This window comes from Peromyscus leucopus, chromosome 8a (assembly GCF_004664715.2).
Source record: "Peromyscus leucopus breed LL Stock chromosome 8a, UCI_PerLeu_2.1, whole genome shotgun sequence".
Lineage (NCBI taxonomy): Eukaryota > Metazoa > Chordata > Mammalia > Rodentia > Cricetidae > Peromyscus > Peromyscus leucopus.
The window spans coordinates 45,570,996-45,594,452 of NC_051085.1; the positions used below are offsets into that span (position 1 = coordinate 45,570,996).

Genomic DNA, 23,457 nt, shown 5'->3' on the forward strand with positions numbered 1-23,457 from the left:
TATCGTGTAAATGTCAGAGGTTCTGTGGGGTCTTAAACTAAGACACATCTCTCAATACTGAGGATCCAAGGTAGGAGAGCCACTTAACTCAGGAGCTGGAGCCCAGCCTGAGCTATATAGCAAGAACCCAACTCTAAATAAATGAACAAAAAATGGCAAACCTACCCTTCTCTCCTCATTTTTTGCAATCTGTTTCCTGGTGGGTGTGGGGGAGTACTTTCTGGTTTGATGATTAATGGGCCACGAGTACATCTCTGGGGAGCATGCCAAACACAGGTTTCATTCTCTGTAATTTGAGAAGACCTACAGACTGCCTGTTTGCTAAGAATGAGTCCTTCCTCCTCTGACTTCCCTCCCCTGCATGATAACTCTTGGAGACGTGCTGGCCTCACTAGAGTCTCGGCTAGTCCCTCCACCCCAGAGGTCCTCTCTCTACCATGGCTCATTGAACCACTTCCTGCTCTTCTATTTTAAAGTGGCCACTTGTCCCTGGCTGCCTGACAACCTGTCTGTCTGCACAGCACATCTCTCTAGGATATTTTCATAACTTTGCCCTCTGTTTGTTTTGACTGATTTTCTTTGTTTGAATGGAGCTCAGTGTGACCGCAGACATTGTCCTACACTGTATGTCCAATTACTGGAGTAGTTAGTAGCTTGGCCACTCTAGGCTCAGCTGCCCATCTGGTCTTTCTATTTATCATCTACTTGGTTATCATCTGCCTTTGCATCTATCAACCTCTTTATCACCTATATCCAGCTACCTCATTTTTGTCTACCTACCTATCCATTTATCTCCCTCCTTTTCCTGTCCGGGCTCATTGTCTTCCCTTCTTCCTTTGCCTATCATCTGTCCATGCTTACTGGCTTCCATTCATCCATGTGAGGGTATGGGATGGAGCAGTAAACCTCCCCCTCCAGTCAGGGTGGGGGAAGACCCTTAGATTTTCTTTATAGTTAATCATTTAACTCTGCACACATTTCTCTATAGATTTTCTTTTTTTCCCATCAAGTCTGTGATATAGCACAATGTTGAGATGTTGACTTTTAACCACAAAATTCGGATTGTGACAAACTGTTTCTCACTACTTCTCTCTGATGTCTTTTGGCAGGGCTGAGTGATTGACAGAGATACCTCTTCAGCCAGCTCCTTGTGGATGAATGAATGACTACGCGCAGCGTTGTCTACACACGTTTTTCTACTTAAGGGTAAGTTTGAGGCATTGTGTCTCACATCTGTGAGAGTCTGTATCAGTCTGGTGTCTTTGCTGAATGACCACATTCCTGTTAGCTGTGAAGTGTATGGGAAATGGGGGGGGGCAGGGCAGTGGATTCCTCAGTGCTGATATGGAGGATCTGGCAGTCATGGGCTCCAGTCTGAGTAAATTATCACAAAGGCACTTGGCTGGATGATCTGTTCAGTGTGGAAATCTGCCCAGTCCCTCTGTGGGGCTCTAGATGGAGGAGATGGAGCTCGCCAGCTGTGTCTTGGATGTCAGGTGCTGATTGACACATGTTCAAACTCCGAAGTATGTAGAGCCTCCCACCTGAGAATATTTAGGAAGTACAGTTTCTGGCTGGAGTTGTAGGATAGGTAAGCTCCAAGCTCTGGACATAAGGAACCCATCAAGGTGAGGTAAGATTCCCACAGCATCGTTTAGGCTGTGCCATCCTTGGATTTTCCCTGGTAGATGTGTTGTTGGAGAGGGCAGTATTCCAGGCAGTGTCTGGGGAAGAGGCTGGTGCGAAGCCAGGAAGGTCTGCAGCCCATGATGCTTTGCAGAAGTGTGCTCACAAAACAAACTTCCAACAGCCTTTGCCTCTCTTTCCTGGTTTGTTGCATTGTACAAAATTAGCTCTGAGCTCACGGATCTCCCTCTGAGGGTCCAGAAACCGCTAATCAAATGGTTGCGCAGCCCCTGTTCTGCCACCGTATTTTAATTTTCTGCTGGATGATGATCCCTCCCTGATACCTGCTTTGCTTGTTCATTTGTTCATGTGTTTGTGTATCAACTTCTGTCTGGTTCACTGCTGCCTGGTTCCGAGCCCACATCTGTGCATGGTGCACAGCAGGCAGTCGTGTGCGTGTGTGTGTGTGTGTGTTGTGTGTGTGTGTGTGTGTTTTTGTTTTTTTTTTTTTTTTTTTTTTTTTTTTTTTTTTTTTTTTTTTTTTTTTTTTTTTTTTTTTGTTTTTTTTTTTTTTTTTTTTTTTTTTTTTTTTTTTTTTTTTTTTTTTTGTTTTCTGTGTGTGTGTGTGTGTGTGTGTGTGTGTGTGTGTGTTTGTGTGTGCATATATGTTTGTGTGGTGTGTCTGTGTGTGTGTGTGTGTTTTGTGTTTGTGTGTGGTGATGTGTGTGTGTGTGTGTGTGTGTGTGTGTTTGTGTGTGCATATATGTTTGTGTGGTGTGTTTGTGTGTGGGGACGTGTGTGTGTGTGTGTGTGTGTGTGTGTGTGTGTGTGTGGTTTGATGTGACGTGACCATGCATCTCTGTGTGGTGTGGAATCCAGGGGGCAACCTCAGGAGCCGTCCATCTTAATTTTTATTGAGACACAGTTTCCAACTGGCCTGGCTTGCTATTTGGCTAGGCTGACTGGCCAATGAGCCCAAGAGACCCATATGTTTTCACCTCCCCAGCTGTGGGATTCCAGGCTCACACTGCTCCTGAAACTTTTTTTACACGAGCTCTGGGGATTGAACTGTGTTGTAGAATATTGTCCCCTGAACACAATATTCACTGTCTTCAGGACAGCTGCAACTAGTTAAGACCCCTGAGCCTGGCCTGTTGACTGTTGACCTTCCATCATAGAAGTAAAGGGGGAGGGGAGCCATTGAACCTTCACCTGAGATCCCAGCCATCCCCTTAACCCTGCACCTCCTGGCCATTAGTGTGCAATTCTGTCCTAATTTCATGACTCTGGAGATGTTAGAATTTGTAGTCTGTGGAAGGTTAATGGGGTGAGGGCACTCCATCTAAGTAGCTCTAGATAAGTCACCGTCCATGCTGGGGCCAGCCTTTTGGTGGTATTGCTGCTTTTGCGGGGTTGTGGCGGGGGAAGATGTCATCTATGTTTCTGTGAGTAATCCCTCCAATATGCTCTGTAAGAAAGCGATAAACTCACTCCCAGAAGTGTAATTTGCTGGGCTCTGCTTTGGTGAGAAAGGGTTCCCACACTTGGTGGCAAGGTCTATGTCAGGCTGGAGTTTCTAGGGAAAGGCTGTATACATGTGGGCGTACATGTACGTGGAGGCCTGAGGTTGACATCAACCACCCTCCTTGATCACTCCTTATATACTGAGCCAGGGTCTCTCACTTGAATCTAGAGTGTGCCAATTTGGCTTGTCTAGCTAGCCAGCTTGCCCTAGGGGTCCCATCTCTGCCTCCCATGTGTTAGGATTAAAGTTGGCTGCTACCCCTGCCTGGCTTTTCTGTAGGTGCTGGGATCTGAACTCTGGTCCCCACATTTGTGGGCAAATGCTTCACTTGCTGAGCCATGTCCCACCCCCACCCCCATATTGGAGATATTTAATATACCAGCTGGGTGTAAAAATGATCTTACCCTTCTGGCTTGCTCCCTTCTTTTCCTTAAAAATCTCACAGCTTGATGAAATGGGAAGTGTGTATCATTTGCTCTTATGTGTGGACCCTGGGACTGGCTTGCCCACTGGACCCCAACTCCACCTGGACATAGCCCTAACCAGGAGCCAGAAATAGACGAGCCGGTGTCTCAGGAATCTGCTCAGAACCTCCTGAGCTCCAGGGAGACCAACCTGGGGCTCTGTTTTCTTTGTTTTATCTGATGGGCAGGCATGCTTCTGGTGCATGTGTTGAGGCAGAGGAGGAGGGAATGCAGTGTGGGGCAGGACATTCATGGCCGGTGACTTCAGCAGTGAGGAGGCAGGTTGGGGAGAGGGGAGTGAGCAGATAGCGACCGGAGAGGAGTCTTACTAATTAGTAGGAGTTTGAGAGTGATTAAGTGATTGCTGAACCCTCTAGAAGGTATTCTCAGCTGCTTTTTTTTTTTTTTTTTTTTAAACAGAGTGTGCTGAGAGGCACCCTTTGCTCAATAGATTTAAACAAAAAGAGAGCAGCCCATCTGTGCAGGCGATGGAGGAGGCCCCCAAAGTAAAAGGAAGCTTGGGCTTTGTAGACCACTCTGTTCTTCTCTTCTCCAGCTTCGGCTCACCAACTCTGGTTTGCACTCATTAGGAGCCTTGTAGTCTGTATCACTTTAGTCTAGAAAAAACCCCACTGAGTTGAGTGAGAGGCTGGACAAAACACCTTGGTTACCTTTAGAGCCAGGCAGGGTAGGATCACATTCTAGGGGGTTCAAGGATAACCCTTTAAAATGCTGTAAACGGCATTCAGGGCTATTGTTTATAGGCCAGGATTCCATGAGCATTTTTTTCCCTAAAAGATTTTCTTTGTGTGTGTCCCCACCAACAAGTTCATTTTATCTTTTTAGTAGCCTGACTTTTTAAAACTACGTATTGCATGACTTACAGTCACATCACCATTTACTACTGCGAAGCAATCCATTTGAATTTCATAATGGAGGTTGTAGGGGACGGAGAGATGGCTCAGTGCTTAAAAGCGCTTGTGCCTTTTCAGAGAGCCAGAGTTGAGTTCCCAGTGCCCACATTAAGCAGCTCCAGGGGGTCTGATGCCCTCTTCTGGCTTCTGAAGGGATTCACATGCATCTGTGCATACAAACGGGCACAAGGCACACACATCAAAGAGCACACAATGCACACATACACATAAAATAAAAAAAAAATCCTTCAGAGGTTTTAATGCATTTTTTTTCATTTTGAATTGCCAAAGTGAATTTAATTTGGATGTATTAACTTATAGGAAAAAGTTCCTAGAAAGGAAGGCTTATGAAGAATTAGTTTAAAACTTTAATTTTGTCATATAACACTTGTCTGTTCTTAGAGAAGTAACTAGTTGTTAAATGAATGAGGTTTGGGGCAGCAAGAAGGCTCAGTGAGTAATCGTGCCTGCCACCAAGTCTGAATACTTGAGTTCAATCCCCCGGACTCACGTTGTAGAAGAGAGAGGCTTCCATAAATTGTCCTCTGACCTCCACACGTGTGCGGTGGTTTGTGAATGCACATGCAAGCGCTCACATGCGTGCACACACAAACACAGAGCTTTTAAAAAAAATTAACAAGGTTTGCTTGTTATGTGATGCAAGACAACACTGGAACCTTTTGAATATTCATGATATAAACCTCATTTCCATAATGATCAAGTCCTTTAGGCATTTTTGCATATCTGATATCTTTTAAACACTCAGAAAAAGGTTCTGTTTTGAAATTTAGATTTACACTGGCTTCAGAATGATAACTATTTAATTTTGAATTTTCTCTGACTTAGAGATTTTGAAGTCATTTCTAGTTTGCTTTAAAAGTTAAAAGTGTATTTCTCCCTCAATATCTAGCAGCCATTTTTGGGGGGAACTTATGCAGTGTGGCCCCTGTCATCACCAGGGTCTCCTTAGAGCAAGAGGCCAGTCTGTGGCCAGGCAGCAGTGTGGTCCTGATGCTGAAGATGCAGCTAGAGACTTGCCTGGGCATCCCCTTGAGCTGGAAGCAGCTCTGAAGGATGGCTGCGGGACTTGACGCAGAATCTCCTGACGGTTTTGTTTGATTGGCAGGGGTCACAAGTGGGGTGGTTTTGTTTACTTATTTGCATAGATGCACTGTAGAAAATAATGGATTTCTTGATGATATTTTCATGTCTGTGTTTGATCTTTTTGATCATTTATCGCTGTCTCCTTTGACCGCCTTTGCTTCTTCCCCTCCTTTCTATTTTCATGATTTTTTTTTTTTAATGTCTCAATTGGACATATGAGAAAGCATGTCATGTTTTGTCTTTTGAAGTCTGGCTTATTTCATTTGACATGGTGATCATTAGTTCTGTCCTCGTTCCCACAAGTGACACACTTTCATTATTAAGGCTGAATAAAACTCCACTCTGTGCATAGACTATATTTTATCTTTTCATCTGTCGGCGGGCTCCTAAGCTGCTTTTAGAACTTGTCTATGGGAGGAGTGAGTGCTTCTGTAAACATGGATGCTTAGGTATGTCCCTCAAGAGCTACCTGAGGTTCCTTTGGGTGTGTCCCTTTTGAGTGGTGTAGCTGGATCATAGGACAACCCTGCTTTTAGTTTCCTGAGGTTGCCTTCTTCTTAAGGAAGGTGTCGTAGTTAGGGTTTCTATTGCTGTGAAGAGACCCCATGACCATGACAACTTCTGTAAAGGAACACATTTCATTGGGGCTGGCTTACAGTTCAGAGGTTCAGTCCATGATCAGCACGGTGGGGAAGCATGGCGACATGCAGGCAGACATGGTGCTGGAGAGGAACTGAGAGGTCTACACCTTGATTCACAGGCAGCAGATGGAGACTGTCACAATGGGCGTAGCTTAAGCATATAAGACCTCAAAGCCTGCCTGCATAGTGAGCACACTTCCTCCAACAAGGCCACACCTTGTCATAACGCCACTCCCACTTGGGGCCAAGCACTCAAACACATGCATCTGTGGGGGACCTTCCTATTCAAACCACCGCAGAAGGTAACAAGCAGCTTCTGATAGAAGGACTAAGACGGCCATAGAGAGTCTTCTGTTCATCTTTATGTCCTCCTCACGATAGACGTCATCTCTCTCTCATTCATGTCCTTACTCATTCATGTATTCATTGACATAGTCACTGGACATTCACTGTGTGTCAGCATTTTTTTTTAAATAGTGGACTTTCTGGTAATAAAGGATCTTAACAAGATCTCAGCTAGATGCAATTTATGTTCATTTTAAAAGATTATTCTTTAGGCATATGCATGTTTTACCCACACTTGTGTGTGCACCACATGTGTGCAATACCTGAAGAGACCAGGAGAGTTACAGACTGCTGTGAACCACCATGTGGGTGGGGAATCAAATATAGGTTCTCTGGAAGAGCAACCAGTGCTCTTAACCACTGGGCCGTCTCTCCAGCTTCCACTTTGCATCCTCAGGCAGACTCTGTGTTAAATGCTTTGCGTTTAATGTTTGACTTAATCCTTACAGTAACCCTGGGAGGCAAGAGGTGTTCTCCCCATCTTACAGATTGGGAAACAGGCTCAGAGAGATTAAATCATTTGTATGAAATCACACAGCGGTATTGGAAAGACAGGCTGGAGAGACTGTAATGCCTTGATCCTGGGGGAACCAGTCAGCCTCCTGGGTACCACAGCCAAGTGGCAAACACACTGCGTGTGTCTGTTGGATATTTGCATGGGTTTTTGGCATCTTACCTGGGAGGCAGGTCTTTGGACATGAAGGCTGCTGTATCCACCTTCACTCTAGTCTCTGGCTGATTTGAAGCTCTCGCGTTTGGTACAGCCTGGCTAGATTTGGAGTTTTTGGTCAGCTGGGGAGAAAAATCATCAGCTCAGGTAATATTTCTGCAAACCTTTGGGTTCTTGCATGCAGTGTTTCTGTAGTTTTGTGCAGGTTCATCCCCTGTGGTCTGAAGGATTGCCCTTCCACAGAAATAACACGGGAGATGTCCTTTTATGTAGGAGATATCCAGAATTTTTTTCTTATTAGTGTGCCTGGACCAAAGAGTCACACCTGTGTGGGTTTAGTCTTCTGGAATCTTGTTTGGACAAAGGCAGTTTATGTTTTTAACTCTTGTTTATTGTTGTTATGTTTTCCTTTATTTAACTCCATGCTGATGATCAGTCAGTAATAAGGGATGCTTCTGCTGAGCTGCTTCTCAGTAATTATCTGAGCAACCTTCAAAGTATGGCCGATATGGAACTGAGTTTCTCAGATTCAAAGCAGAGTGATTATTGATATCGCCTCATATTACTTTAAAAACTGCCTTTTGACATTGGAAGATGAGGTTTAGTGGTTGAGCACTTAGCATGTTGTGGCTTTCATCATCAGTATCATAAAAAAAAATTATTTTTAGCTTTTCTTGGCCCTTTTTGTACTTTAATATATTTATTTTTGTTTTCATTTGTGGCAAGTGCTGCTGTTACCCACTCCATTTTAAGAGGAAGCAAATAGATTTCAGATAGCATTGGCACTGCTAAAGTGAATTGCTGACCTGGGTTCTGAGATATGTCTATTATACTCACTATAATTTTATTTTTATCGTTTGTGGTAGTAGGGCATATGTGTTTGTATAAATTATTTTAATTTTTGTGTGTGGCTGAATATCAAATTCAGAGCCTGGTGCATGCTAGCAAACACTTATCATCACCAAGTCCTCGAAATTTAAAAGAATGCTTATCTGGCGACTTCACTCGTGTGTGTGTGTGTGTGTGTGTGTGTGTGTGTGTGTGTGTGTGTGTGTGATCTTTTCTGCTCACACTTACCACCGCACCCTCTGTCCCCCTTTTGTCCTCACCCATACCCCTCCTCCTCCCATGTCCAGACTCAACCTCCAAGTCTTTTTATTGTGTCTTGGCTTTTGCTCTGTGACCCCCGAGCTTAATCAGGGGCCTGTCTGTAGGGTTGCAGATGTGGGAGCTGTCCGTTCGAGCACAGGGATCACCAGCGGCTACATCAATGAAGAGAGTCACGTCCTCTCCCCCGAGAAGCCCTCCACTGTCAACAGTGGAAGCTGCTTCCCATGAGCCTCTCTCTTATCCATGACTGAACGTTGATGGGCTCAGTCTTATACAGCCCCTGTGCCTGCACCCACAGCTTCCACAAGTCCGTAAGTGCTAGGGCCACATTTCGTGACTGTCCTGCCATCCTCCGGCATTTCATTCTTCCTACCCTTTCTTCCATGATCAGACTTCATTTTATTCTAGAGGAATATTTTATCTCCACCATATTTTATCATTTTACACCTTCCATCTCTTCTCCAAGAGATGCAGAAACCCTTGTGAGCATGCCTTTGTGAACACGTGTGCTCGCTCCCACAGTGTGGAATATTCATATTCTTGATTACAATCAGGATGACAAGTTTTGTTTAGTCTCCACGAGGCATTTAAGTAAAACAGTGTTTTTCATGGACTGACACGTGTGAACACATATGCCATTTACTCCCACCTTTTATTAAGAAAATTTGCAATTTTTTTTTCTGAATACAAAAAGAGATCAAAAGAACCATAGAGGGAGAATCCATCAGCTTGCCACTTAAATTCTATAATTGTTGGCATTTCTGTGATATTTGCTTTTAGCCATACTTTTGCATTATATGCTTCTGAAGTGAACACTTCCCAAGTAGCAATTTACATGTTTCTTGGGGATCTTTGCCAAGGCATTTAATTTTAGATGCCTGTTAACACATATGCCAGGTTACACCATCTTGTAATGGAATAGTAAAAAGATGAAGCCTGGCTTTCTGATTTGAAAATAGACAGGGTTTTGGAATTTGGGGAGAGAGGCCTAAATTGAAAGTATTTTATTGAAGCTTCTGTGTCTAAGGAATTTGAAATCATCTTACATCATTTGAGACCCCGGTGACTTTGTACATGCTCAGAGCTAAAAAGTTCCTGGGGTGACTTCAGCAATAAAATGCACCAGACATTGCAAGTCCACTTGGAACGTCTGGTCATGGTTGGCAGTGATTTGTTATCACTGATCATTCTGACACTAAAGGGACCTACTTATAAAACGTATCACAAGATCAGAATTGCCTTCACATCCAGAGGCAGGCGTGATAGAGATGCTCACGTGATTCCAGACAGGCAGCGGTACTGACAGGGTGTCCACCCTCGAATGCTGCTGGGTTTCTGCCTTCCTTCTGGCAGAATGTTTCCATTTCTATCTAGGAGTCTTCTCCTTCAAAGTCTTTCCCCCCACTCTAGATCATTTATTTATGTGTATATGTTATTTGTTTATTTTGTCTTTTATTTTGTATATGTATGTATGTGTGTATGTATGTATGTATGTATGTATATATATATATGTGTGTGTGTGTATGTGTGTGAGAGACATGCATGTGATGGGTAGAAGCAATGCAAGTATCTGTGTGTCCCTGTCTGGAGGCCACACATTGACTTTCGGGTATCCTTTCTATCACTTTCCGAATTATTTTGAGACAGGATCTCATACGGAACTTGAAGTTTATCATTTTAACTAGACTGGCTAGCCAGTGAACGCTCAGATTCACCAGTCTCCCCCCAGCTTTACCCCAGTCCAGCATTGGATTCCAGGCATGTACTTTTATGTGGGCCCCGGGGATTGAACTCTGCTCTCCTGCTGTGCACACCCTTTGCCATCTCCCCATCCCTACTCATTTTTAAAAAAAGTAACAGCCATGATGCTGCTAGATGTCGAGAATCAGCGGTCAGTGGCATTGTGGTCCTCTTCGTCCTTCTGTATTTACCTAGGGCCTTTCAAAAACACATATTTGGGGAATTCCCATGTTTTCTGTTCTGTGACTTGGTTTCTATGGCAACCTTCTTACTCAGTCAGAGGCTGTGGTTTCTTGGGTGTATATCTTTGCTCCGATGCCTGGTGCTGAACAGCTCTGTGACCTTGTAACTTCATTTATGGCCTGTTACCTATCTATCGTTTATTTTTGAGATAGGATCACACTCTATGGTCCAGGCTAACTATTCAGCTCCTGACAGTCCTGCCTCAGTCTCCCAGATTCTGTTGCTTTCGGGCATGGACCACTATGGTGAGCTAAGGCATCAGTGTTAAAATATGTAGAGGAAGGAGGCTGAATTGGGTGGTTTTTTTGTTGGTTTGTTAGTTTTTTTGTTTTTGTTTTGTTTTGGCCCGCTTCACCAGTATTAAAAGTTTTTGGCTCTGTGTTAATTGAAAATTTTTTGTGGCAATTCTATTTGCTTTATAAATATTATACTGATGACTTTATGCCATGTTTTTTATTTGCCAATTGAGGTTAGGATACATCCCCTCAAGTATGTGTTAAGCTATGTAAAATATTATTCTCGGTGTGGTTGTTTTTATGTGTCAATGTGTACATGTCAACAAGGTGTGTTTTAAAATCCAAGTGAGGAATGACAGGTTGATCTGACTGCAGTAGAATCTGATTGTTAGTAACTCACCTCTTGCATATTTAGCTCCATTCATTTTTAAAAAAATTATCTGTGTGTGCACACAGGCCACATGTGTGGTCAGGGGATGATGTATGGGTATCAATGCTCACCTTCCGCCATGCTGAGGTAGGTACTGTGTACTGCAGTTCATCTGGCCTGAGAGCTCTCTGGAGATTTTCCTCCCGTCTCACTGTAGACGTGCGGGGGTTACAGATGTACCCCCACTGTATCTGGCTATTTTTTTGTGGGTTCTAGGGTTTTCCAGGCTTGTGCCAGCAAGCAGTTTAACTCTCTGAGCCATCTCAACGGCCCTCATTTTTTAAATGAGCATGTTACCTTACAAAGCTCTTGCCACATGCTGAGGGTGAGTTGTGAATCTGTATACTTGGAATACATACACCTTAAAAAAATATAGGGTTTTTGTTTCTTCTGCGGAATATAACCACAGAAATTTAAGCACCACAGCAGAGATGTAATTCTGTTCTATTCAGCACCTAGCCAACAACAACAACAATTTAATATGAAGATGGCCTGAAAATCTTGTATATTTTTGTATTTAGCACCTCTCATCAAAGGTTATAGTGAGCTAGGTGGTGGTGGTACATACCTTTAATCCCAGTACTTGGAAGGCAGAACCAGGCAGATGTCTGTGAGTTTGAGGCCAGCCTGGGCTACAGAGCGAGATCCAGGACAGGCACCAAAAAGTACACAGAGAAACCCTGCCTCCACAAAACCAAAAAAAAAAAAAAAAGGTTATAGTGAGACTTAAAAAAATACTCTGCCTCTGTTGTATAACTTTAATCTACAGTAATTTAATGCATATTCTTGATAAAATAACTCCACATTTAGGTTATAAGAACTTTGAGTGTAAAAAGCTGTTGCTGAGTTAACTTTAAAAAAAAAAAAACATTCCAACAAGGAACACAGAATGAGGGTATATCTGATACTTTGCTAATCATAGCATCATTTTTAAGGGCTGCTCTTGAGGAGCTGTTTTATGACCATAGCATTCCATCTGTGGTTTTGACTGCTTCCCCAAACACAAGGATGGTAGATGTGTATTCTCAACGCTGCAGGGCTTTTCCAAAGAGGCCGGGGCAGCTCTGGAGTGAGTAGGGCTTTATTCTGTGAGCCTCGGAGCCAGGCTCCTATGGAACTTCGGTGGTCATGGTGGATTGCCGGCCCAACAAGAACCTAGTCATGGGCAGCCTGGTGTCTCGGAAGCCTGTGGCAGGCTGTCCTGGGCATTCACTCCAGGCAGCCCATGGAAAAACCACTTTCTGGTTAAGACTGCCTCATTCTGTTCCATCAATGGAAAAAATTGAACATGATGAGGGCGTGTAGCGAGCGAGCAGACAGAAATACATCCAGCATTGCACACGATCCGTTTTTAGCTCTCAACGGCTGAGCAGTTGAAGTGTTAGGCACCGTTTCCTGGCTCAGCAGGGCAGAAGGAAGACAGACCATGGCTCCTCGCTGGGTGGAAGCTCCTGGGAACAACTGGCCACAGCCGCAGTTCTGACCAAGGTAAGAGCATAAAGATGTGTATTTCTATCCTCCCGAGTCGAGACAGTTTACCTGGGAGATACGTTTTTTCTAAAAAGCTTTTCTTGGCAACATACCCTTGGGGCTGCCTTTGTCCGACATTAGTTTATGCTCAGACAGCATGCGTTACCGAACAGAAAGGAATTATTATCTGAGAGTTTAGTGCACACATGCTTTCAAACACCTCGGGGTGACGCATTACAGTTGCTGTAGAATAGTTTTTGAGTTGAAAATTCTCCAAGCCCATTTGTATGGACTGTTTCTCCCCAGGATGTCTGAAGAAAGTGCCCATTTCTCAGTCTGATTATGTTAAAGCGTAAGTGACCTTTGGGTATCTTTCCCAGTTGATTTTTTTTTTAGGGAGGGGCGGTGTGTAGCTGTAAGCTGAAATGTGCCTGGGTTATATTTTTGTCATTTCCCATTACTATTGCAACTGCAGCTTTTAGCAGAGTAAGGGTTTATTTTCTAGCTTGTAAATAGCTGTTCGCTGCTAGTGTTACTCATCCTTAGGTTGGTCTTGGACTTTTGGGGGAAACAGAATCTGTTGTAGTCTGAATGGGAAGCCCTCAGTTTAAGCAGAGTGAGGGATCCAAGTGGTGGCATTCACTAGAGCTCTAACTCCGAGCAGAAGCTGTCCCGGCTGAGGGCGTGTGCCAACAGCAGGACAGAGAAACCTTAGCTCGGGTCCCTCTTGATTGGTCTACCATTCATTTGGCCCAGCATGTAATTCTCAGAAAATTGGTGGGTGGAGAGACAAAAATAGGAAGATCTTTTGAAGTCATAACTTGGAAGTGTATTTATAGGCTATCTGGAGAGTACGGGTTCATCTGTATGGCTGCCGGAGTATTTCCTAGTATGTTTTAGCCTTTTACTGTGGCCTTAACCAGGGTTAGGGATTCTGACCGTCTGTTTCCTTTCAGTATAAAAATGCTATGTGTGAGTGGGGTCATGCAGTGAGAGTTCATTTTTAGCTGTAGGAAGGCTGTCTTCCCGTGGGTGTGGTGGGCACCCCCAGTCCATCCTGTCCTTTGTAGAAATGTCTTTGGGAGGGTGGAGGCGTGGGGGTGAAGTTCAGGTCAGTTACTACCCGCAGAATTAATTGGTCGCATTGTTGATTCCTTTTAATCTCAGAAATGTTGCTCGGATAGAGAAGAGGGAGGGCCGCTCAGAGTGGGGCTTCTCGGTCCCTTTCTCTGCTGAGTTGGACACTTGGCACCGGTCTTGGCTTTCCTAGGTTCACAGGCAGCTGCCAGAGTTGCAGAACCCAGTGAGTCACGTCTGCAACAGCAGCTTAGAGAGCACTGTGAATACATTCAGAGAAAACCATCAGCCATGGTTGCAAAGCCTTCTCAGGCCGTGCCTGTGGGAAAAAGGCAGGGGGAGGCTCAGGGTCTGTGGGGAGAGATGACCTTCCTTCCCAACATGGCCTCGCTTGCACTCACTCGTCAGGACGGAGGATGGACTAAGTTTGTGTTGAGTAGAGCCCTGCTTACTGTGCTTACTGGTATGGATCTCCGCAACTCCTTCGAGACATAAATGTGGAATGAATGAATGAATGAATGAATGAATGAATGAGTGAGTGAACCCAGAATTGCACTCCTTAAGTAGCCAAGGCACTCTCCCAGATTTGTGTAGGTCTCCAGGTTTCTCCGCTCTATATAAAGTTCAAGTACGTGGTGATAATAAATTGAGTTAGTGTAACAACTGTTAGAGGTCTTAGAAAATTATTTCCTGTTCACAGAACATTCAGAGCCAGGGTTATTTTGATCTTATTGTTACTTTTTAAGAAATAGCATTTTCTCCTTTGAAGTTAAGTGTGTCTCAGATAGAGGCCATGGAAATGACGGCTTTGTGAGAAGAGGAAAAAGGTAAAACTGTCTCTGATAGAAAGGACTTATAGAAATTGATAAAACTGAAAGTAACCACTGATATTGAAGAAAATTAATAATGATACAAAATACATGGAGCCAATCATTGGATTTTAATAGCAGTTATTGGATATTTTTTTATTATCAGTCGTGTTTAGCGAACTATAGGAATAGGTCCCTGATCGTTCTGTCTGGGGATAATTCTATTTTCTGTAGTTCTGGGGTTTGAATCCAGGGCCTCTCACATACGAGGCAATGGTCGGCTATTGAGTTATAGCTCTAGTTACCAGTCCTCCTTAGATCAGGCTAACAAGTGTGGGAAGACTTAACTGTGTCCTAGGAATCTGTTTCACATTCTTCCTCTCTGTTTCCCGCCCCCCCTTTCTTTTTATAGTCTTCCCAGATCTTTTTGTTATTGTTGTTGTTTGGTTGTTTTTTTTGAGACATGATTTCTCTATGTAGTCCTGGCTATCCTGGAACTTGCTGTGTAGACCACATGGTCCTTGAACTCTGCCTCTGCCTTCTGGGTGCTGGGGTTAAATTGTAGACTAGGTGTTGAGCGGAGCCTGGCTTTTCCAGCCCTTTGTAGTCATAGAGCTGAAAATGAAACTTCGATAGTTTTATAAACTGGACAACTGGAAACCCACCGAACTGAACTGGTAGGTACAAAATGTCAGAGACGGTTGTTTGCCCTGAGAGATGGAAGAAGTTAGGGTGCCATGTAGCCCAGCTGGGGTGGGAGTCAGGGTGGCCTGCTAATTCTGTTCTTGCACTATTTTGAAACTGGGAACACTTCGGTACATCTGTGTCGGTGCAGCTATAGTAAGTGAATAAAGACCCATGCTTATGTACACATGTGTGCATGTGCAGGTACACATTGCACATACTTCTGCATATCTCTTCCCCACCCTCCTCCTCGCCTCCTCCTGCTCCTTCTTTTCCATCTCTTTAGAAATCTCATCAGCTGACGCAGAGTTACCCATCTGTGCAAAGGAAGGATTTTTCCCTTTCTCTTGTCTAACACAGTTCAAAACTCCGCTCAAACCATGGCCTTCATCTTTGTGCTGTTGCTACGGAGAACTTCCAGCTCACACAAGTTACCCTCACCTATTTGAGAAGGCAGCTGGGGTAGACATTCTTGTGCCAGTCGATTTCCATGCCAGCCTTTGGTTAGGAGGTGGGATTTTTCTTTGAGTTATTACATTTATTCCCCCTTGTTCTATAAAGGATACAGATCTGCAGGGTGATGGTGGCGCACGCCTTTAGTCCCAGTGCTTGGGAGGCAGAGGCAGGTAGATCTCTGAGTTTGAGGACAGTCAGGGCTACACAGAAAAACAAAAGAAAACCAAAGGGAAAAAAGAAAGGATACAGTTATTTTTTGTTCAAGGTTTTTAAGTGCAAGAAATCCAGGAGCGTGACACAAAGAGACAAGAGGTTGGCAGATTTGCTCCATGGCAAGATTTCCTCACAGTAACAAGCTCAGCTTTGCTGTGGTGAGATGCTCTTTATACCTGGAAGAATTAGAACACTCCAGGGAGAAGGGCTTGCGACTGAATTCCGTAATTTCTAGGTCCCACTTCCCGAAGTACTGGACATTGGCAAAGGAAATTTCAACATGACTTTTGGAGGGGACAGCCTCCGCAGGCAAGAACGTTTCCTGTCATGCTTGAGTGGCAGTCAACGTTGGAGTAGCAGTTGGGTTTCTCCAGGGTGAGTTGAAGGCTTCAGGCCTTCTGAGCACTCAGAGACCCTGGAGGCTGGATGTCCGAAACCACAGTACAGCAAGGCCGTACTCCTTCTGAGACTCTGAGGAGAGGCCTCCCTTGACTATCTCCGCTTCTGGTGGAGGCCGCTAACCCTTGGTTTGTAGCGACATGACTCCAGTCTCTGCCTCTGCTCTGTGGTCTCATTCTGGTGGCCTGTTTTGGTTTTGTTAGTTCTTTCCCTGGCAGTAGGCACCATGGCAGGGACAAAAACCGCAGTCACGGACTTAGGTGTCGCAAGGCAAGGCACTGGGAGAAAAACGGTTTACACAGGAAGTGGCGCGGAACAAGTTATCGCTTACACTCCAGCAAGGGATGTGGACGAAGTGGATGTCCGGATCCCTCCTCAGCCACTTTTCCATCTTGTTCCCTGAGGCAAGGTCTACTCAGTCAAACCCAGAGCTCACTGATGGGGCTACTGTTGTCCAGTCACTTCGCTTTGGGGATCCGGCCCCGACTTTCTGAGACTGGAATTACAGGCCAGTCACCAGGCCCACCCAGTGTTGACGTGGCTTGTGAGGATCTGAACTCTCAGGATACTATGGCAGGTGCTCTAACCACTGAGCAATCTCCCTGGCCTTTATTTACTTAGTTTTCTGACTCCTTTAGTTGGCATGCAGATGAATGAGCTTCATTGTAGCATGCATACGTTAAACATTGTATTTGATTCTCCACCCTGTGCCCTCTTTCATTTCCCCGGTGCTTACTGGTCTCATTTAAGCCTCCCGTTGAGTCCTGCCTCTTTCCGGACACAGAATGTTTTTCTTCATTTCCTCCCAATGCAGCTCACTGCTCTGTTAACCTGTGTAGGCTTCTCCTTGTCTCCTTGACCTCTTAGTGTTTCCAGTCGCTTGGCTTCCCTTTGCTCGCATAGACAGAGCTCATCCAGTTGACCTGGCTTACCCACAGCCTCACGTATCCAACTACCCCGCTCACCATGATCACGTTCACGTCTAGTGGACACACTCAAGCCTAGCATGTCCAGCATGAATCCCTGATCTTTCCTAGTGGTCAGCTTCCCTCTGCTGTGACCAAGTACGGAGAAAATGGACCGTCGAGGAGGACAGGTGTTTGGGGGCTCACGACTTCAGTCTGTGGTTGACTGGCTGTTGTTTGGAGACCTGTGATGAGGTGGTCCATCATGGCAGAGAGCATGATGGAGCAGAGGGAAGAAGAGAGAGAAGGGTCTCAGTGTCCCAGGAGCTCCTTTAAGGGTACCCTGTCCCACTAAGGCCACGCATGCCTCTTCATAGTTTTCATCTTTCAGATGAGCCATGTGGGCTAGCGACTGAGGCTTTAATCTACGGGGCTTTAGGGGATTTTTAATTTTAGATAGGGTTTTACTCTGTATTGCACGATGACCATTAGCTCTCGATTCTCCTGCCTCAGCCTCACCGGTGCCGGGATTACAGATGTGTACTACCCTCCTCAGCCCTTTGTGGATATTTGGGACCCAAACCATACCATATTTCTCTAATCTACTCTCTTCTGCCTGCCTTTTCCCTTCAGTGACTTAGACTGGAGTCTTAGATGCTAGGAGTCTAGTGTCCTAGCCTCCCCACTGGACACTTCTCTCCATGGAGGGTCCTGTCTTCTCTCACCGTATCCAATGTCTGCCCACTCCTCAGTGCCCGTCAGCTGCGTCCTAACCTCTCTCATCTGAATCCTGACACTGACTTAGCGTGTGTCTGCTTCCACTTACCTAGGCAGGCCAGGTGTCACATGTGCACCCAGTGCTGCTGACGGTAGCTCAGGCCTTTGGATATCTCCCTCAGCAGTGCTGATCAGCTTCTTGGGCTCATCAGCTTCTCATGCCTCATTGCCTCCGCTCTGCTCCTCTTCACCTCCTCTGCTCCACGCCCACTGGCCCACTCCTCTCCTCTGGGCTTTGCCCTTTCTGTCACCTGGGATGGATGCTCTTTCCTCCCTTCCTCCTGTCTCTGGGGCACCTTTGGTTTCACTACCACGGTCCTGAGGTTTACCAATGTTTCCTTCAGGGGAGGGGCAGAGCTTCACAACCATTCTGAAAGGGGAACCTGGAAGTTAAATGTGCTTTTTTAAGAAGACAGGGAGTAATTTCACATTAAAAAAAAAATATGCAGGGGAATTCTGAATTATTTTGTTACGGTGCTATGGTAACAGGTTGTTTGTTGCTGTAGCAAAAATACACCAGAAGAAAGAAAGGATTTGTCTGGCTCCCGTTCCAGATGTGGTTCATCATGGTAGAGCAGTCAAGGCAGGAAGAATGTGAGGCAGCTGGTCGCTGGTATTGCCGTTAGGAAGCAGAGAGTGATGAATTCTGGTGCTCAGCTGGCCGCCTTTTTATTCAGGCCATGGTCCCACCATGTGGACTATTGCCACCCACAGTGAAAGTGAGTCTTCCCACCCCAGTTAATCTAATCTAGACAACCTCTCAATGGCGTGCCCGGAGGCTGGTCTCCTAGGTGACTCTAGATCTTGTTCGTTTGGCAGTTAGTATTAAAAATGATTAGAAAGATCCTGGTTTGGGGCTGGAGAGATGGCTCAGAGGTTAAGAGCACTGGCTGGCTGCTCTTCCAGAGGTCCTGAGTTCAATTTCCAGCAACAGCATGGTGGCACACAACCATCTGTGAGATCTGGTGCCCTCTTCTGGTGTGCAGGCAAAAATACTGTATACATAATAAATAAATCTTTAAAAAAAATCCTGGTTTGATTCCTATTTTTTTTTAAATCCCTCTGTGGTCTTGAACAAGCCATTCAGCCCTCAGAGACTTAAAGTCCTTTATCTATAAAGCAGGGGTAATTGTGCAAGTTATTAATTAGGGTTCTTACTTCCAATGGGTCTTTGGCACAAAGCAGCATTCAGAACATGCTAAATTCTTCCTGCCCCTCCATACATCCACAGACTTTGAGTCTCAAAAATTTCAGGTCCTGTGCAATTTAAAACATTTAAGTTAAATACTCTTTTGTACTTTTTTTGCGTCAAGGCCTCGAGAATTCCATACTGCCCTTGGACTTGCTAACAAGCTGAGGATAACATTGAACTCCTGACCTTCTTACTTCTGCCTCCCGAGTGCTGGAATTACAGATGTGTATTACGGTGCCTAGCTATATCAGCAAACTTAGAACTCCCCTCCTAAAGTTTTAATAAATTGTTGGGTAAAGTCATAGCAGATTTCTGTATAATCACACGAGTTAAGAGAAGCTTCAGCAACACCTTATTTTCTTTTAAGGGTAACTTAGACAGTGGCCTTCAGATGGAAACCTGGGAAAGGGAACTCTGAAGCTGGGCCATACCTCCAGTTAAAGCAAAATAGTCACACATTTATGAGGGCAGGAGACACACCTATTTACACGAAGGGGGGAAACCATGTGGTTTATGCCCGTTCATTTTTCAAGTTTAAATGGAACAGTGTATAATGAAGAAAGATTTTGCCAAGAACAACTTGGTAGAATCACTGGAACATATTTTGGTTGTAAAATGTGACTGAGGCTCAGGGGTTCAATGTCTGCTTTCAATTTCCTGAGGCACGTGTCTGATGTGTGGGTCTCTGCCGTCCAAGACAAGGAAGCCAGTGGGTGCAGCCCGCCCCCCCCCCCGCAGCTCAAGTCCCGGGCTGCCGGTGTTGAGTGGGAAGCTTGGGTACTGCTTGTAGAAACCAAACTTGCTTTTGCGGAATGGCTCAAGCAGAGTTAAGGAAGAGAGGTTGTTTCAAAGTCAGGCTGACAATTTTAACTCTGGCGGTCATAAGTTACAGGAGAGAGCCACCCGAAACCCATGTTAACTCTTTAGAATTTTTGGTTGTGGTGTCCGCCCCTGGACGGCACAAGGTCTTGGGGGACTGGAATGTAGGGGAAGATTTGGATGATGATGATGGAGACGTGAGAGAAAAGGCAAAGTAGGACAGAAAGAACATCAATATATTAAAAACAAGCAAATACCAAGCCCCGAGGGCCTGGGAGGTAGGTCAGTTGGCAGAGTACTTGCCTCACAAGCCTGAGGACCTGTGCTCCATCCCAAGAATCCATGTTCAAAAGCAAAGCACCAGTAACAAAGTCAGTGCAGTATGGTGTGTGTGGGTGATCTCAGTGCTGGGTCCACGGGACTCCTTGCCTAGTCAGCGTGGCCTACTCTGCTTGTTCCAGGCCAATGGAAGAGAGGCCCCGTCTCGATGAAAAGGAGGCAGATGCTGTCTGAGGTACAGCAGTTTGCGTCCTTTGGTCTCTACCCACAAACAAGACAAATGCATGCTCACTTAACACAGACAAATACACTTGCGTACACACACACACACACACACACACACACACACACACACACACACACCCCACTACCACCACCACAGCAACACTTGAAAGTGCCTGGTTGGAAAACAGAGCATATTTTGATAATTCTTAAAGGAAGACATTTTCTCATTATCAGGGCTATTTCATTCGATTCTGTAATTTTGCCTGAAAGGATTTCTGTTGTTTAATCCCTGAAATGTTTTCGGTTCCTGCAATGGTTGAGCTGTTAGCCGGCCACTCGATTTTCTCGGCATTCCACAAACATACCAGCCATATTTGTGGAATGTGGTCTGTGCGCTGCTGCGGGACCTGTGTGTCCTCTGTTGCTTCTCGGGGTGGCTCGTGTTTGTCCTCTACCTCACAGCCCACACAGGCTGACAGTCGCTCTGGAGAAGAAGGGGTCCCATTGCACTCCTTTGGTTTTCCTTGAAGCGCTTTGTAGGAATCCTGGGAAGTCTCCAAACCCGACTTGCTGAGTTGAGCAATTTATTTCAGTTCGGTTATTTCTGTCAAGACCAGGAGTACATTTTCTCCTGTGAGTGCCACCCTGTAGGGGGACCCTAAACATCTCTGAATGAATTACTCAGGTGTGTCTGAGGTTGGGGTGGTGAGCACTTGACTGCTAAGGTAGGGGGACCCTAAACATCTCTAAATGGATCACTCAGGTGTGTCTGAGCTTGGGGTGGTGAGCACTTGAGGACTAAGGCTTCCCCAGCTGCCTTTCTCCTTCCTTCCCAACTTAGCCATTGACACACGGGCACTGTCCCCTTCCCACCTTGTCCCGAACAAGCTGGAGTCCTTCTCTTCCTCGGCTGATGCTTCAGTCAGGGATGGATTCCACTCATCCTTTTGAGTTGCGGTTAACGTCCTTACTAGGCTTGCCCTAACTCTTAAGAATTTGAATCTCCACTTGCAGTTTCTCTGAACACAGAGGAGAGAAACACAAAGAAATGAGGACCGTAGACTTACCTTGGAGAGCCCTCAGCGATGGATGGTCCCTTTCTTGTCTGGCTCCTAGTTACAGCCCAGATATTTGTCTTGGATGATGCTTTCCCGAGTTTTTGGAGACTGTTTACTTCAGTTGACCGTAAATCTTCCTAACAGGACTGTGTGGTGGTTAATCTCGACTGTCAGTTTGATTAAGGAGCAGCTAGGGGTTTAGTAGCACACACCTGTGGGACACTATCTGCGGGCTTTTCAGGGACAGATTATGGAGATGCTGAGCCGCCTGGTCACTTGGGGTACATTCTTGTGTGACTTGTCTGGCCAAGGTCCCTTCCTGCCAGTGCTCTACTTCCTGCCCACCATAGGGTGAAAAGCCTTTACTACAAGCTCCTCCCACCACGATGCACCCTCTTGCTGCAGGCCCAGACACAGGTATCTAAGTGACACAGACGCTTTGAAATCATGAGTAAAATATTTCCTCTCTTTGGTTTTGATAATTATTCAGATACTTTATTATAACAAATAGATGTACCATGTTGAGGAAAATGCTATTTAAAGTTTTATGATACAGTTTTCTTTTCTTCTCTCTCTCTCTCTCTCTCTCTCTCTCACTCTCACTCTCACTCTCTCACTCTCTCACTCTCACTCACATGTTTTCTTTGTGTAGTCCTGGCTGTACTGGAATTCACTATGTAGACCAGGCCTGACTTGAACTCAGAGATCCTCCTGCCTCTGCTTCCTGAGTGCTGGGACTAAAAGTGGCTATGACATAGTTTTAAAAAGCTTTTTGGAGCTAGTAGTCAAGAAGACTTACCTATGCTTCACAACCTAGTATGTAAATCAGTACCCAAACACATTGTTACAGACAGCAGTTTTGTCTTTACTGGGAGACACTCTGCCATTTTTTTAAAAAAAATCTTATTTTCTCTCTACTCTTTGCTGGATTGATTCAATATGGGAACTTCATGACCCACCAATGGGCTGAGACCCTAGCTGGAACAGCAAGTCTGTGTGGAAATGCTGCAGATGTTAGGGTTTCTTACAAAGCAGGTGTGAGTTCTGTGACCACCCCCAAAGGATGAATGGACTTAACTAAGGTGATGAGCTGTGCCCGGGAGCTGGGTCATTGTCCCGTGGAATTTATGATGTTCCCCCTGTTGAATGTCAGCCATGCTTGTCCACTGAGCTCAGGCTCCTGGGGCATTCAGTGCTGCCCAGTGGCTGATCCTTTCATCTGTTAATGGGCCCCTACTGCACTAGAAGAGAGCTGGTGGTACTCAGTGCTTCTCAGCTTAGAAGCCTTTAACAACAGCTTGTTTCTTGCCTACTCTATTTGTAAAGATTACAAATTCCTGGGGAGACCACATGCTCTTTTGCCTGCCTACCCCGCACCCCCCCCCCAATGAGTTTAAGAAGTCTTAGAAGTCCAGTCCCTCAAGTCCTGATGTTTGATTCCTGCACTCTGTGCTTCCTTGACAGAAGATGACAGGAAGAGGCTTGGACAATATTGACTGAGTTTAAGTTTGAGTCCTTTATACAACTGAATGCTATTGTTGTACATGTATGTGTGTGTTCCTTTCATGTGGATTTGAGGTCACACATGGAATAATAAAACATTAAGAATGGTTTCCTCAGCCTCATCACTATGGACACACTGAACCAGACCCTTATTCTGGGGAGCTGGTGCACTGTCTCATGTTGAGTGACATCTCTGGCCCCGCTGCTACATGCCACTAACATGATCTCAGTCTCTTACGGATGTGTCCTTGGGGGTTATAGCCTCCCAACAGTATCTTAATCGTGCTAAATGCTGTCTGGAGAGTAGTCACCCTGGCTTGCAGTGAGTGCTTTAAGGCATTAATAGTTTCTCAGAGAGGTATTGGGATTATTTGGTCATCTTTTCAATCACAAGGATCTAATTATTCAAGTATGTGGCTTGGATCATTGTTTTGGGCATTTGATACCTCTTGTAAATTATGTTGTTTTATATGCTGTGATTATTTGGGGGGAGAATTGATTAAAAAAATCAGCCATACTAATAGTACAACTTAGACAATTTTA

General features: G+C 45.1%; 1 protein-coding gene across 2 annotated transcripts in view; it reads left to right on the plus strand.

The window, feature by feature from the left end:
* Tiam2 (TIAM Rac1 associated GEF 2) overlaps positions 1 to 23,457 on the plus strand; it is a 213,185-nt gene that overhangs the window by 71,773 nt on the left and 117,955 nt on the right. Inside the window, exon 2 of one of the 2 annotated variants that reach the window (XM_028854061.2) lies at positions 1,110 to 1,206. The gene's annotated coding sequence lies outside the window, so the exon portion shown is untranslated. Of the gene's footprint in view, positions 1 to 1,109; positions 1,207 to 11,815; positions 12,537 to 23,457 lie in introns of those variants that run through there. The other variant, XM_028854064.2, reaches the window with a different exon arrangement.